This window comes from Rhinoderma darwinii, chromosome 4 (genome assembly GCF_050947455.1).
Source record: "Rhinoderma darwinii isolate aRhiDar2 chromosome 4, aRhiDar2.hap1, whole genome shotgun sequence".
Classification (NCBI taxonomy): Eukaryota; Metazoa; Chordata; class Amphibia; order Anura; family Rhinodermatidae; genus Rhinoderma; species Rhinoderma darwinii.
In genome coordinates this window covers 305,745,319-305,759,280 of record NC_134690.1, presented here as the reverse complement: position 1 = coordinate 305,759,280, position 13,962 = coordinate 305,745,319, and the positions used below count along the sequence as shown (strand labels likewise).

General features: G+C 43.0%; 1 protein-coding gene across 9 annotated transcripts in view; it reads left to right on the top strand.

The window, feature by feature from the left end:
* Window positions 1–13,962, top strand: part of ERMARD (ER membrane associated RNA degradation) — a 157,698-nt gene that overhangs the window by 47,020 nt on the left and 96,716 nt on the right. The gene's annotated exons all lie outside the window — the stretch shown is intronic.

The following is a 13,962-nucleotide window of genomic DNA, read 5'->3' as shown; positions in this document are numbered from 1 at the left end:
TGGGTATGACTATATGGGTGTAAATCGCGGTAAAAAAGCATGCGGTTTTTTTTTCTGTGCGGTTTTCAACCATGCAGCAAAACAACATCATGTGAATCCACCCTAAGGGTACGTTCACACGTAAACTCAAAAACGTCTAAAAATACGAAGCTGGTTTCAAGGGAAAACTGATTCAAATTTTCAGACGTTTTTTAAGTAACTCGCGTTTTTTACAGACGTTTCTGGAGCTGTTTTCTATAGAATCAATGAAAAACGACTCCAAAAACGTCCCAAAAGTGACCACTTATTTTTCGCAGCCGTAAAAAAACGGACCGTCGGAACAGAACGAAGTTTTTCCCATTGAAATTAATGGGCAGATGTTTGGAGGCGTTCTGCTTCCAATTTTTTGGGCCTATTATGGCCTGAAAAACGGCCAAAAATAGGCCGTGTGAACATACCCTCACAGAGAGTAACTGTAAAGGTTTTGCAAATCCAAATAATTCTGAGTGTTTCTCTGTCACACATTGTACTATATTTTACTGGTAAAAATAGGCCGATACGATTTGCATTTTCTTTTAAATTATAAACTCCCTTTTATAATGAAAGTTTGGAACAAAAATGTCCTTTTCATATTTTAAGTATAATATTTCACATAGATATGCATATGCTGTACTAATGTGTTTTTGAAAATTTTATATTTCCATATTTATTTTTATTTTATATTTATTTCTTTTGACTGCAATTATTTTTTATTTTTTTGAAATTACATTTTTAAACATACTACAGGGCTTACAATTTTAACAATGTTGTGAAGTACGATTTTTTTTTCATGCACCAAGCAAGTTTGCAGAGGCTTAGAGGTGCCAGAATATAAGGAACCCCCCCCCCCCAAAAAAAAGACAAATGCGCTCTTTATAGGACATGTTTTTCGTACATGAAACTGGGAAAATGCACACCAACATTTTATTGTCCTGCTTCTTTTGTTTTCAGGAATGCCCCCACTTAAAACTTAATCTGTTGCCTGGCCACACGGTGCGGCTCAAAACGATAGGAACCTTTGGTTTACAGGAAATAATTTTAGCTTGAATGACTTAGGGCATGACCACACATGGCGGAATTCCTCCGCAACTGTCCGCATCCATGCCGCACAGAATCTGCGTTGCAGATTCTGCTGCGGATCTGCACAAAATGTGCAGTACATTGATGCGGACTAGCTGCTGCGGACTGCGGGAAAAGTGCTTCCCTTCTCCCTATCAGTGCAGGATAGAGAGAAGGGACAGCACTTTCCCTAGTGAAAGTAAACGAATTTCATACTTACCGGCCGTTGTCTTGGTGACGCGTCCCTCTTTCGGCATCCAGCCCGACCTCCCTGGATGACGCGCCAGTCCATGTGACCGCTGCAGCCTGTGCTTGGCCTGTGATTGGCTGCAGCCGTCACTTACACTGAATCGTCATCCTGGGAGGCCGGACTGGAGACAGACGCAGGGAGTTCTCGGTAAGTATGAACTTATATATTTTTTTACAGATACATGTATATTGAGATCGGTAGTCACTGTCCCGGGTGCAGAAACAGTTACTGCCGATCGCTTAACTCTTTCAGCACCCTGGACAGTGACTATTTACAGACGTCTCCTAGCAACGCTCCCGTCATTACGGGAGCCCCATTGACTTCCTCAGTCTGGCTGTAGACCTAGAAATACATAGGTCCAGCCAGAATGAAGAAATGTCAAGTTAAAAAAGCAAGACGCATCCGCAGCACACATGACATGTGCATGACAGCTGCGGACTTCATTGCGGAACTTTGAATCTCCATTGAAGTCAATGGAGAAATTCCGCCATGAGTCCGCCACTGCTCCGCAACAGACAGAGCATGCTGCGGACACCAAATTCCGCTCCGCAGCCTATGCTCCGCAGCGGAATTGTACGCATCGTGTAAACGAACACTGCTAAATTAAAGTGAAAGTCAATGGAGAAACGGCTCCGCTGCGGATTAACGCTGCGGAGTGTCCGCAGCGGAATTTAAGTGAAATTCCGCCATGTGTGAACCCGCCCTTAGGCTGGGTTCACACAGAGTTTTTTGCAGGCAGAAAATCTGCCTGCACGCCGATTTTCGCAGCGTTTTTCGCCCTCTGCTATTGAGCGCCGCAGGCAAAAAAACGCCGCCAAATACGCTTCTTCTGCCTCCCATTGATGTCAATGGGAGGTCAGAAGCTTAAACGACAGAAGATGGGGCATGTCCCTTCTTTTTCCCGTGAGCCGTTTCTTCCGCTCGCGGGAAGAAAACTCCTCCGCCTCACATTGAAATCAATGGGAGGCTTTTTTTGCGCGTTTTCTGACGCGGTTTCCGCATCAAAAAACGTGTCAAAAAACTCTGTGAACTGGCCCTTATAGGTCCTTGTTTGTGAAGGATTTGAGCTGGCACAATGATGCAACACCTCCAAAAGTGACCCCCATTTTGAAAACTACGCCCACTAAGGTATTTATCTAGGGGTGTAGTGAGAATTTATTTATTTTTCTTTTTGGGGTCTTTCCCTATTGGTATCTTTTGAAGGGATATAGTGAGAATATTTTTTTAATTTTGGGGTTTTTCTTGTATTCTAATTTATAAATGGGCTATAATGTAATAAAAAGTAAAGTGAAAAAACAAATCAGTAGATTGGATAATAAAATGGAAAAGAAAATGTCAGAAAGCGTGAAAAAGGGTAAATAAAATATATATATATTTTTTAAATTAATTTAGGGATGTATGGTAGACACGGAAACATTCCCGAATGCGGAGCCCTGGTTTCTCTGAGCAGGTGTCGCATTGGTAACTGGTTTCCTACCGTATTCTGTTCCTAGAACATATGCTACATCTCTTTTGGGGTCGGCTATTTTGGGCAATAAAGAGCACTTTGGAAGAGAAATGCTTTCCTGGGACGATTCTACTGGCTTGATTTGATGATTTTTTTTTTTAGTAGACAGGCACCTGGAGAGGTGTACACTATTATAAAAAATTATCGCTATATATGAATGGTACCCCTTACCTAAAAGAAGCTGCAAAAGGTTCCATACAATTATTCCACTGTTGAGTGGAGGGGGTATTCTGGAGCAGGGCCGGCATCTGCACTACCCTTGGGGGGGGCCCACTAGGCCGCCAGGTGCTGACGCTGCCGTCGTCACGGCATCACTGCCCATATATGGCCAGAGATGTCAGGCAGCGCTAGCGGCTCTTCTCCAGGACTCCGTCTCTGGGGATTCCCCTGACATCACTGTTCATATATGCTTCCCCAGAGACGGAGTCCCGGAGCAGACCCGCTTCTAGCGCTCTGCCTGGGTCTCCTTCTTTCCTCCTGACATCACTGTCCATATATGGGACATGATGTCAGAAGGAGTCCGAGGCAGAGCTCCAGAAGCGGGTCTGCTCCGGAACTCCGTCTCTGAGCCCCTGACATCACTGTCCATTTGAGCCTTTACTAGCGCTCTGCACGGGACTTCAGCTTTTGCTCCAGACATCACTATCCATATATGGACAGTGATGTCAGGAGCAGAGCAGGAGTCCCAGGCAGAGTGCTAGTAGTGCTCTGCCCGGGGACTATGGCTCTGGGGTTGCCCTTGACAACACTGTCCATATATGGACAGTGACGTCAGGGGCTTCTCCTGAAGCGGAATCCCCAGCCAGAGCGTCGGCAATGCTCTGGCTAGGGATTCCACTCCTATAGGGAACCCCAAAAAAGTTACCCACAGTTAGCATGGTTGTGTGGCACTACAAGGAAGGGGGGCTGTATGGCACTACCTGGGAGGAGGGGGCTGTGTGGCACTACCTGGGAGGAGGGGGCTGTGTGGCACTACCTGGGAGGAAGGGGCTGTCTGGCACTACCTGGGAGGAGGGGGCTGTGTGGCACTACCTAAATGAAAATTGTCACAGAAATGAAGGAAGGTCAGTATGGTTTTGAATCGTTGCATTTTCATCACTTCTCTGTACATAGGGGTGTCGTACAATATATCAGATGTCCAATGGGGCCTCATCATGGGTTTCTTTACCAAACCCATTTTCAAAATGAGGCCCCAAGATGTTTAAATTACTGCCACATCACGTGGGTGCCACACGCTAATTTTAGAATAATAATATGTGGGCGTGATTGGCGATGACTTGAGCACCATATAAATTGGTCTGCTCAAACATTAGGTGTGATAATTCTTTTTTTTTTTTTTTTAAATCAGGCCTCAACCCAAACCTCTGGTGAAGGAATTTTTAGGCAGATTTTAATTGCCAGCGTTGTTTGACTTTTTTTATTTTTTTATTAACATTTTCTGCCATCTATTATTTTCAATGAGAGGTCAGAGGCAGACACCGCTCGAAGATAAAGCATTCCGCTTTCTGTTCCCAAAATCCGCCTGGGGGAAAATACGCCTCTGCCTCCAATTGAAATCAACCGGGGGCATTTCGGATTCTAACAAGGTTTTCATGTCAAAATCAGCTAAAAAAAAAAAAAAAAGCTCTGACTGTGTGAACTGGCCCTAACGCTAACAAACGTTCTCTAACAAGGGTTATGTGGGGACCAAAAATTATTAGCAGTGTACTCACTACAGTATGTGAGTACACTTGCTAATCTACATTCCGGTCCCCCGTCACGCTGATTCTGAGATGAGATATGTAATCAATGTACTATGCTACTGATGGTACATAGAGTATAGCGGGATCGGTCACACGACGAAGAGTCGTATCGTCATCAAAGAAGGCTGTGCAACTAGACTTCTGGTCCCCCGACATGCGCTATGAAAATCTCAGAATCAGCGTGACGGGGGACCGGAATGTATATTAGCGAGTGTACTCACATACTGCAGTGAGTACACTACCAATAATATTTGTTCTCCACATAACCCCTTTAACCCCTTCCCGACATTTGACGTACATGTACGTCATGGAAAGCATTGACTTCCCGCAAAATGCCGTACATGTACGTCAAACGTTTGGCACCGGCTCAGAAGCTGAGTCGGTGCCATCATCGCCGGATCTCAGCTGTATCTTACAGCTGACATCCGACTGTAACGGCGGGGACCGAAATTAGCTTCGATCCCCGCCATTAACCCCTTAAGTGCAGCGCTCAAACGCGATCGCTGCACTTAAGGTGTTTGCAGCTCATCGGAGCCCCAGCAATGAAATTGCCGGGGTTCCGGTGGCTGCAATGGCAACCGGAGACCTAATACTGGCCTCCCGGTCTGCCTAGCACCGAAGCCGGTCAGGATCCGCCCGGCGGCGGAGCCTGATCGGCTTCCGTAGCTGCCGGCAAGATGGCGCCGGGTCGGGAGCTGATCCGGCGTCATCAGCGGTGGAGGTCAGCTGTACTGTACAGCTGACATCCACCTGTAACGGCAGGAACCGGAGCTAGCTCCGATCCCTGCCATTAACCCCTTCGATGCAGCAATCGAAAGCGATTGCTGCATCGTAGCGGTTACTAGCAGATCGCCAGTCCTGACAGGCAATCGGGACTGGCGACTGCTGTTATGGCAACAGGAGACACAATGGTCTCCTGCTCTGCCATTACGGAAGCCGATTTAGGCCCCGCCGGGAGGCGAAGCCTAAACGGCTTGCTGTCAGTGAATGACTGACAGATCTAATACATTGCACTACATAGGTAGTGCAATGTATTAGAAAAAAAAAAATCTGACCGTTGGACCTTCAAGTCCCCTAGTGGGACTTGAGAAAAAGTGTAAAAAAAAGTATAAAAAAGTGTAAAAAAAAGTGCAAAAAATAAAAGTTTGAAAACAATAAAAGTTTCAAGTAATCAAATAACACACAATCCCCCTTTTACTCTTATCAAGTCCTTTATTATTGAAAAATAATAATAAACCATATGTATTTGGTATCGCCGCGACCGTAACGACCGGAGGTATCAAAATATTATATTATTTATTGCACGCGGTGAACAGCGTAAAAAAACCCCGTAAAAAACGTTACCAGAGTTTCTGTTTTTTGGTCACTTTGCCCTACAAATATGACAATAAAAAGTGATCAAAAAGTCGCACGTATCCAAAAATGGTACCTATAAAAACTATAGCTCGTCCCGCAAAAAACAAGCCCTCATACACCTCCGTCGACAAAAAAATTAAAAAGTTATGGTTCTCACAACTTGGCGACAGAAAAAATACATTCTTTTTACAAAAGTAATTTTATTGTGCAAAAAGTTGTAAAACATAAAAATATGCTATAAATTAGGTATCGCCGGAATCGTACTGACCCGCAGAATAAAGTTAACATGTAATTTATAACGCGTGGTGAACGCTGTATAAAAAGAAAAAAAAAAAGCTGTGCCAGAATTGCGTTTTTTTGTTTACCTGGCATCCCAAAAAATAGGATAAAAGGTGATCAGAAAGTCACATGTACCCCAAAATGGTACCAATAATAACTACAGCTCGTCCCGCAACAAACCAGCCCTCATACCGCTACGTCTATGAAAAATAAAATTAGTTATGGCTCCAATAAGTCAGGAAATAAAAAAATATGCAGTTGTGCCCGAGGGGAACATTTCTTCTGTTTCAAGAGGCGATTTATCAAGGACCTAAAATTAGGGAACCAGGAAGGGGAGGGCCCAAACATATCCGCTGGAAGCGACGGTGCCCGTATTATACCAGGGCAACACTTTCCCAGCAAAATTCCCCAAACTGCAAAGGCGCGGAGTGTGGATCAAAAGGGGGATAATAAATGACACCATTTATCAGTGCGACACCGGCCTGTGCGGAAAGGATTGCTTCACAGCGTAACACACATCTATGGATTATTTTTATTTTTTTATACCACCTGACTATGCCCCTTATATACTCCGCCCCGCTTACATGTACCCCCACATTATAAAACACCAGCAATACTCAAACAAATATAGTACCAAGCAAAATCCGCTCCCCAAAAGCCAAATGGTGCTCCCTCGGCCCTGAACCCTACAGCGTCCCCAAACAGCAGTTTCCTTCAACATATATGGCATCGTCATACCCGGGAGAACCCTTTTAACAATTTTTGGGGTGTGCGTCTGCAGTGTCATAAGCTTGGCATGACATATTTGCCACTGAATGGCATATCTAGGGAAAAATATAAATTTTTAATTTGCACCATCCGCAGCGCATTCATTTATGGAAAAGACCTGTGGGGTGAAAATGCTCACTACACCCCTTAATTAATGCCTTGAGGGGTGCAGTTCCATAGTGGGGGTCACTTATCAGGGGTTTCTTTTTATTATTTCACATCTGAGCCTCTGCAGTTGTGAACCAATACTTTGTAAATCGCCAAATTAGGCCTCCACTCCGCATGGTACTCTTCACTTCTGAGCCCTGTCATATGTCCAGACAAAAGATTAGGGTCACATGTAGGGTGTTTCTAAAACCGGGAAACACCGCATAATAATTAGAGAGCTGTCTTGTTATGGTGGCACAAGCCGGGCACCACATATTGGCATATCTATGGAAAAAAATCCCATTTTCACTCTGCAACATTGAGCGCACACTAATTTCTACAAAACACCTGCAGGGTTAAAATGCTTACTACACCCCTTGGTAAATGCATTGAGGGGTGTAGTTTCCAAAATGGGGTCACTTCTGGGGGGTTTCCACTGTTTTGGGCCCACAGGTGCCCAGAAACCAATCCAGCAACATCTGCACTCCAAATGGCGGTCCTTCCCATCTGAGCCCTGCGGTTTGCCCAAACAGCAGTTTATGACCACATATGGGGTATTGCCGTACTCGGGAGAAATAGCTTTACAAATGTTGGGTTCTTTTTTTCCTTTATTTGTTGAGAAAATGAAAAAATTTGCGCTAAAGCTACGTCTTATTGAAGAAAAAGGACTGTTTTTATTTTCACTGCCTAATTCTAATAAATTCTATGAAACATCTGTGGGGTCAAAATGCTCACTACACCCCTAGATGCATTCCTCAAGAGGTGTAGTTTCCTAAATGGAGTCCCTTTTTGGGCGTTTTCATTGTTTTGTCCCCTCAGGGGCTTTGCAAATGTGACCTGGCCTCCGCAAATCATTCCTGCTAAATGTGATCTCAAAAAGTCAAATAGCGCTCTTTCCCTTCTAAGCCCTGCCGTGTGTCCAAACAGCCGTTTATTACCACATGTGGGGTATTGTTTTACTCGGGAGAAATTGCTTTACAAATTTTGTGGTGCTTTTTCTCCTTCAGTCCTTCTGGAAATGAGAAAAAATTAGCTAAACCTACATTTTCTTTGAAAAAATGTAGATTATTATTTTCAGGGCCTACTTCCAATATTTTCTGCAAAAAAACTGTGGTGTCAAATCGCTCACTATACCCCTAGATAATTTCCTCAATGGGTGTAGTTTCCAAAATGGGGTCACTTGTGGGGGGTTTCCACTGTTGTATCCCCTCAGGGGCTTTGTAAATGTGACATTGCCTCCGCAAACCATTCCTGCTAAATTTGAGTTCCAAAAGCCAAATGGCGCTCTTTCCCTTCTCAGCCTCGCCGTGTGTCCAAACAGCCGTTTATTACCACATGTGGGGTATTGTTTTACTCGGGAGAAATTTCTTTACAAATTTTATGGTGCTTTTTCTCCGTTAGTCCTTGTGGAAATGAAAAAAAATTAGCTAAACCTACATTTTATTTGAAAAAATGTAGATTTTCATTTTCACAGCCTACTTGCAAAAATTTCTGCAAAAAACCTGTGGGGTCAAAATGCTCACTACACCCCTAGATAATTTCCTCAAGGGGTATAGTTTCCAAAATGGGGTCACTTGTTTGGGGTTTCCACTGTTTTGCCACCTCAGGGGCTTTGTAAATGTGACATGGCCTCCGCAAACCATTCCTGCTAAATGTGAACTCCAAAAGCCAAATAACGCTCTTTCCCTTCTCAGCCACGCCGTGTCTCCAAACAACCATTTATTACCACATGTGAGGTATTGTTTTACTCGGGAGAAATTGCTTTACAAATTTTGCGGTGCTTTTTCTCCTTTAGTCCTTGTGGAAATGAGAAAAAAAATCGCTAAACCTACATTTTCTTTGAAGAAATGTTGATTTTAATTTTCACGGCCTACTTCCAATAATTTCTGTAAAAAACCTGTGCGGTCAAAATGCTCACTACACCCCTAGATAATTTCCTTGAGGTGTCTAGTTTCCCAGATGGGGTCACTTTTGGGGGATTTTGACTGTTTTGTCACTGCAAGAGCCCTTCAAACCTGACATGGTGCCTAAAATATATTCTAACAAAAATAAGGCCCCAAAATCCACTAGGTGCTCCTTTGCTTCTGAGGCCGGTGCTTCAGTCTAGTAGCACGCTACGGCCACATGTGGGATATTTCCTAAAACTGCAGAAACTGGGCAACAAATATTGAGTTGCATTTCTCTGGTAAAACCTTCTGTGTTATAAAAAAAATTGTATTAAAAATGTATTTCTGCAGAAAAATATGAAATTTGTAAATTTCACCTCTACTTTGCTTTAATTCCTGTGAAATGTGTAAAGGGTTAAGACATTTTCTAAATGCTGTTTTGAATACTTTGAGGGGTGAAGTTTTTAAAATGGGGTGACTTTTTTGGGGTTTCTAATATATAAGGCCCTCAAAACCACTTCACAACTGAACTGGCCCCTGTAAAAATAGCCTTTTGAAATTTTCTTGAAAATGTGAGAAATTGCTGCTAAAGTTCTAAGCCTTGTGAGGTCATAGAAAAATAAAAGGATGTTCAAAAAACGATGCCAATCTAAAGTAGACATATGGGTGATGTTAATTAGCAACAATTTTGTGTGGTATAACTGCCTGTGTTACAAGCAGATACATTTAAATTGAGAAAAATGCTAATTTTTGCAATTTTTCGCTAATTTTTGGTGTTTTTCACAATTAAATACTGAACATATCGAGCAAATTTTGCCAGTAACATAAAGTCCAATGTGTCACGAGAAAACAATCTCAGAATCGCTTGGATAGGTGAAAGCATTCCGGAGTTATTACCACATAAAGTGACACATGTCAGATTTGAAAAATGAGGCTCTGTCAGGAAGGTCAAAAGTGGCTAAAGAGGGAAGGGGTTAACTATTTCTAACTAATTGCACCACTTGAAGATGGGAGGAGGTGTTTGGGGTACTGGGGGTGATCATATGGGTGATTTTGGACTTTGGTGCACACTGTAATGGAGACAAGGCACACGTCTCTGATCTCCTCAACAGTCTGACAGGAATGAGTAGAATGGAGCTGTGAACAGCCTTTTGCCCTGCTTCTGTGACTTTACATTAACCCCTAAGGACGCAGCCTTGTTTTGGCCTTAAAGAGGCTCTGTCACCAGATTTTCAAACCCCTATCTCCTATTGCAGCAGATCGGCGCTGCACTGTAGATAACAGTAACGTTTTTTTTTTCAAAAACGAGCATTTTTGGCCAAGTTATGACCATTTTTATATTTATGCAAATGAGCCTTTCTTAAGTACAACTGGGCGTGTTTAAAGTTAAGTCCAAGTGGGCGTGTATTGTGTGTGTACATCTGGGTGTGTTTACTTGCTTTACTAGCTGGGCGTTGTGAATGGAAGTGTATGATGCTGACGACTCAGCATCATCCACTTCTCTTCGTTAACACCCAGCTTCTGGCAGTTCACAGACACACAGCGTCCGACGCGATGAAGTTCCTGTGGGAGGAAGTGAGTGACGTCACAGCGTGATCTCGCAAGGACACGCTGTGTGTCTGTGAACTGCCAGAAGCTGGGTGTTAACGAAGAGAAGTGGATGATCAGCATCATACACTTCCATTCACAACGCCCAGCTAGTAAAGCAAGTAAACACACCCAGATGTACACACACAATACACGCCCACTTGGACTTAACTTTAAACACGCCCAGTTGTACTTAAGAAAGGCTCATTTGCATAAATATAAAAATGGTCATAACTTGGCCAAAAATGCTCGTTTTTGAAAAAAAACAAACGTTACTGTTATCTACATTGCAGCGCCGATCTGCTGCAATAGGAGATAGGGGTTTGAAAATCTGGTGACAGAGCCTCTTTAAGGCTGAGCCCACTTTTCAAATCTGACGTATTTCACTTTATGTGGGAATAACGTCGGAATGCTTAAACCTATCCAAGCGATTCTGAGATTTTTTTTCTCGTGACACATTGGGCTTTATGTTAGTGGTAAAATTTGGACGATATATTCAGTGTTTATTGGTGAAAAATTACAAAATTTAGAGAAAATTTATAAAAAATAGAATTTTTCAGAATTTAAATGCATCTGCTTGTAAAACAGACGGTTATACCACCCAAAATAGTTACTAGTTCACATTTCCCATATGTCTTCTTTAGATTGGCATCGTTTTTTGAATTTTTTTTTTTTTTTTCTTGGACGTTACAAGGCTTAGAACATAAACAGCAATTTCTCATATTTTTAAGAAAATTTCCAAAGCCTTTTTTTTAAGGTACCTGTTCAGTTCCAAAGTGGTTTTGAGGGGCCTATGTATTAGAAACCCCCATAAAACACCCCATTTTGAAAACTAGACCCCTCAAAGTATTCAAAACAGCATTTAGAAAGTTTATTTAACCCTTCAGGCATTTCACAGAAATTAAAGCAAAGTAGAGGTGAAATTTGCATATTTAATTTTTCTTGCTGAATTGCAATTGTATTCAATTTTTTTCTGTAACACAGATGGTTTTACCAGAGAAACACTACTAAATATGTATTGTCCAGATTCTGCAGTTTTTGGAAATGTCCCACATGTGGCTCTAGTGTGCTCGTGGACTAAAACACAAGCCCCAGAAGCAAAGAAGGACCTAGTACATTTTGAGGCCTCTTTTTTAGTAGAATATATTTTAGGCAGCATGCCAGGTTTGAAGAGGTGTTGAGGTGCCAAAACAGTAGGAATCCCACAAAAGTGACCCCATTTGGTTGTTGTTACCATTTTGACCCCACAGTTTTTACACAGCACGTATTTGAATTGGGCTGTGAAATTAAAAAAATTTCATTTTTTCCAATAAGATGTAATTTTTGATAAAAATTTCTTATTTTCACAGGGAACAAAATACCCCATTCTTATTTTCACAGGGAACAAAATACCCCATTTTGTTGCCCAATTTCTCCTGAGTGCAACAATACCCCATTTGTGGCGATAAACTGCCGTTTGGGCCCATGGGTGGCCTAAGAAGGGAAGGAGCGCTGTGTGTTCTTTGGAGTGCAGATTTTGCTGGATTGGTTTTCGGGTGCCATGTCGCATTTGCAGAGCCCCAGAGGTATCAAAGCAATGGAAACCCACCAGAAGTGACCCCATTTTGGAAACTACACCCCTCAAGGAAATAATTGATGGGTAATGTGACCATTTAGACCCCATAGTTTCTTCACAGAACTTATTTAAATTGGGCTGGGAATTTTAAAAAAAATAATTTTTTCCAATAATAAGTAGTTTTAGCTCAAAATTTCTTATTTTCACAAGAAATAAAATACTCAATTTTGTTGCCCAATTTGTACTGAGTGCAGCAATACCCCATTTGTGGTGATAAACTGACATTTGGGCTCATGGGAGGGCTCAGAAGGAAAGTACCACCATTTGGCCTACTGGGGATTTTCTGGTGCGAAGTCATGTTTGCAGAAGCCCCTGAGGTACCAGTACAGTTGAAACCCCCAAGAAGTGACCCCGTTTTAAAAACTACACCCCTTAAGGCATTTATCTAGAGGTGTAGTGAGCATTTTGACCGGAGACATACACCCCATAAACTGTAATGTGGGTTCTACTGGGTACGGCAATACCCTCAATGTGGCTGTTATCAGCTGCCTGGGCACACGGCAGGGCTCAGAAGGGAAATATGAGGGGGATAAGATGTGCGGAGTGCATCAGGGTAAGTAAAACTGGGGTAGATTAAAAATCTAGGGATGTATGATACATTTTGAAGCACTCTTTCATACGGAGCCTTAGTTTTTTGGGACACGTTTCACATTGATATATTGTGTCCTCCCTTATCCCCCTCTTATAACAGACTTTGTACCTCTTTTGACTTTTTCCTTTCTTGCCAGTTTGGGGAATTTCTCCTGGAAAGTGTTGCCATGGTACGATGCGTGTGGCCCCGCTTCCAGAAGTACTGGGTGTCCCCCCTTCTTGGTCCCTAAAAATTAGTTTCTTGATAACCACCTCTTGAAATTCCAGGAAAGTTCCCCTCTGGCCTGCACATAGACGTAGCACATACACATTGTACAATGCCATCTGTATGATTTGCCCAGCCAGCTTCTTATACCACACCGCATGGCGCTGTAGGGCTTGATCTGACAAGTTCACACCTCCCATGTACCTATTGTAGTCCAGGATGCAGTGTAGTTTGGGGGTCTCTGTACTGGTACCTTGTACAGGTACATGGGTACTGGTGTGGCATCTCTCTTGTCTTGTACTTGACACACAATATTTTGCTGCTGGATTGTGCCCTGCTCTCACCCCTTCTGAGTGTTTGCCCAAGCAGAGTCTTAGGGAGGCCTGTCAGATTTCTTCTAGCAATGCCGCAGGACTTCTGGAAGTGAGGCAGTTGAAGAGTGGGACGCTGGTATAAAAATGATCCAGGTAGAGGTGGTAACCCTGGTCCAGCAGTGGGTGCACCAAATCCCACACAATTTTTGCATTAAGGGGGGGGGGCATTCTGGGGGCTGAATACTGGTGTCCTTCCCTTCATACATCCTATATTTGTAGGTATACCCTGATGCACTCTCGCACAGCTTATACATCTTCACGCCTTACCTTGCCCTCTTACTCGGCAGGTACTGGCGGAATTGAAGCCTCCCTTTAAAATCTACCAAGGACTCCTCAATAGAAATACACTTCTTGGGGTGTATGCTTGGGAAAACCGGGCACTGAAACGGTCTAATAAGGGTCTCCGTTTATACAAACGGTTAAAACTGGGGTCGTCTTGGAGTAGGCAATGCTCATTAGGAGAAGCGAAGTATTGCCTCATTTTTTTTTTTAGATTCCAGTTCAGTTCTGAAGTTGCTTTGAGGGGCCCATATATTAGAAACCCCTATGAAACACCCCATTTTAGAAACTAGACGCCT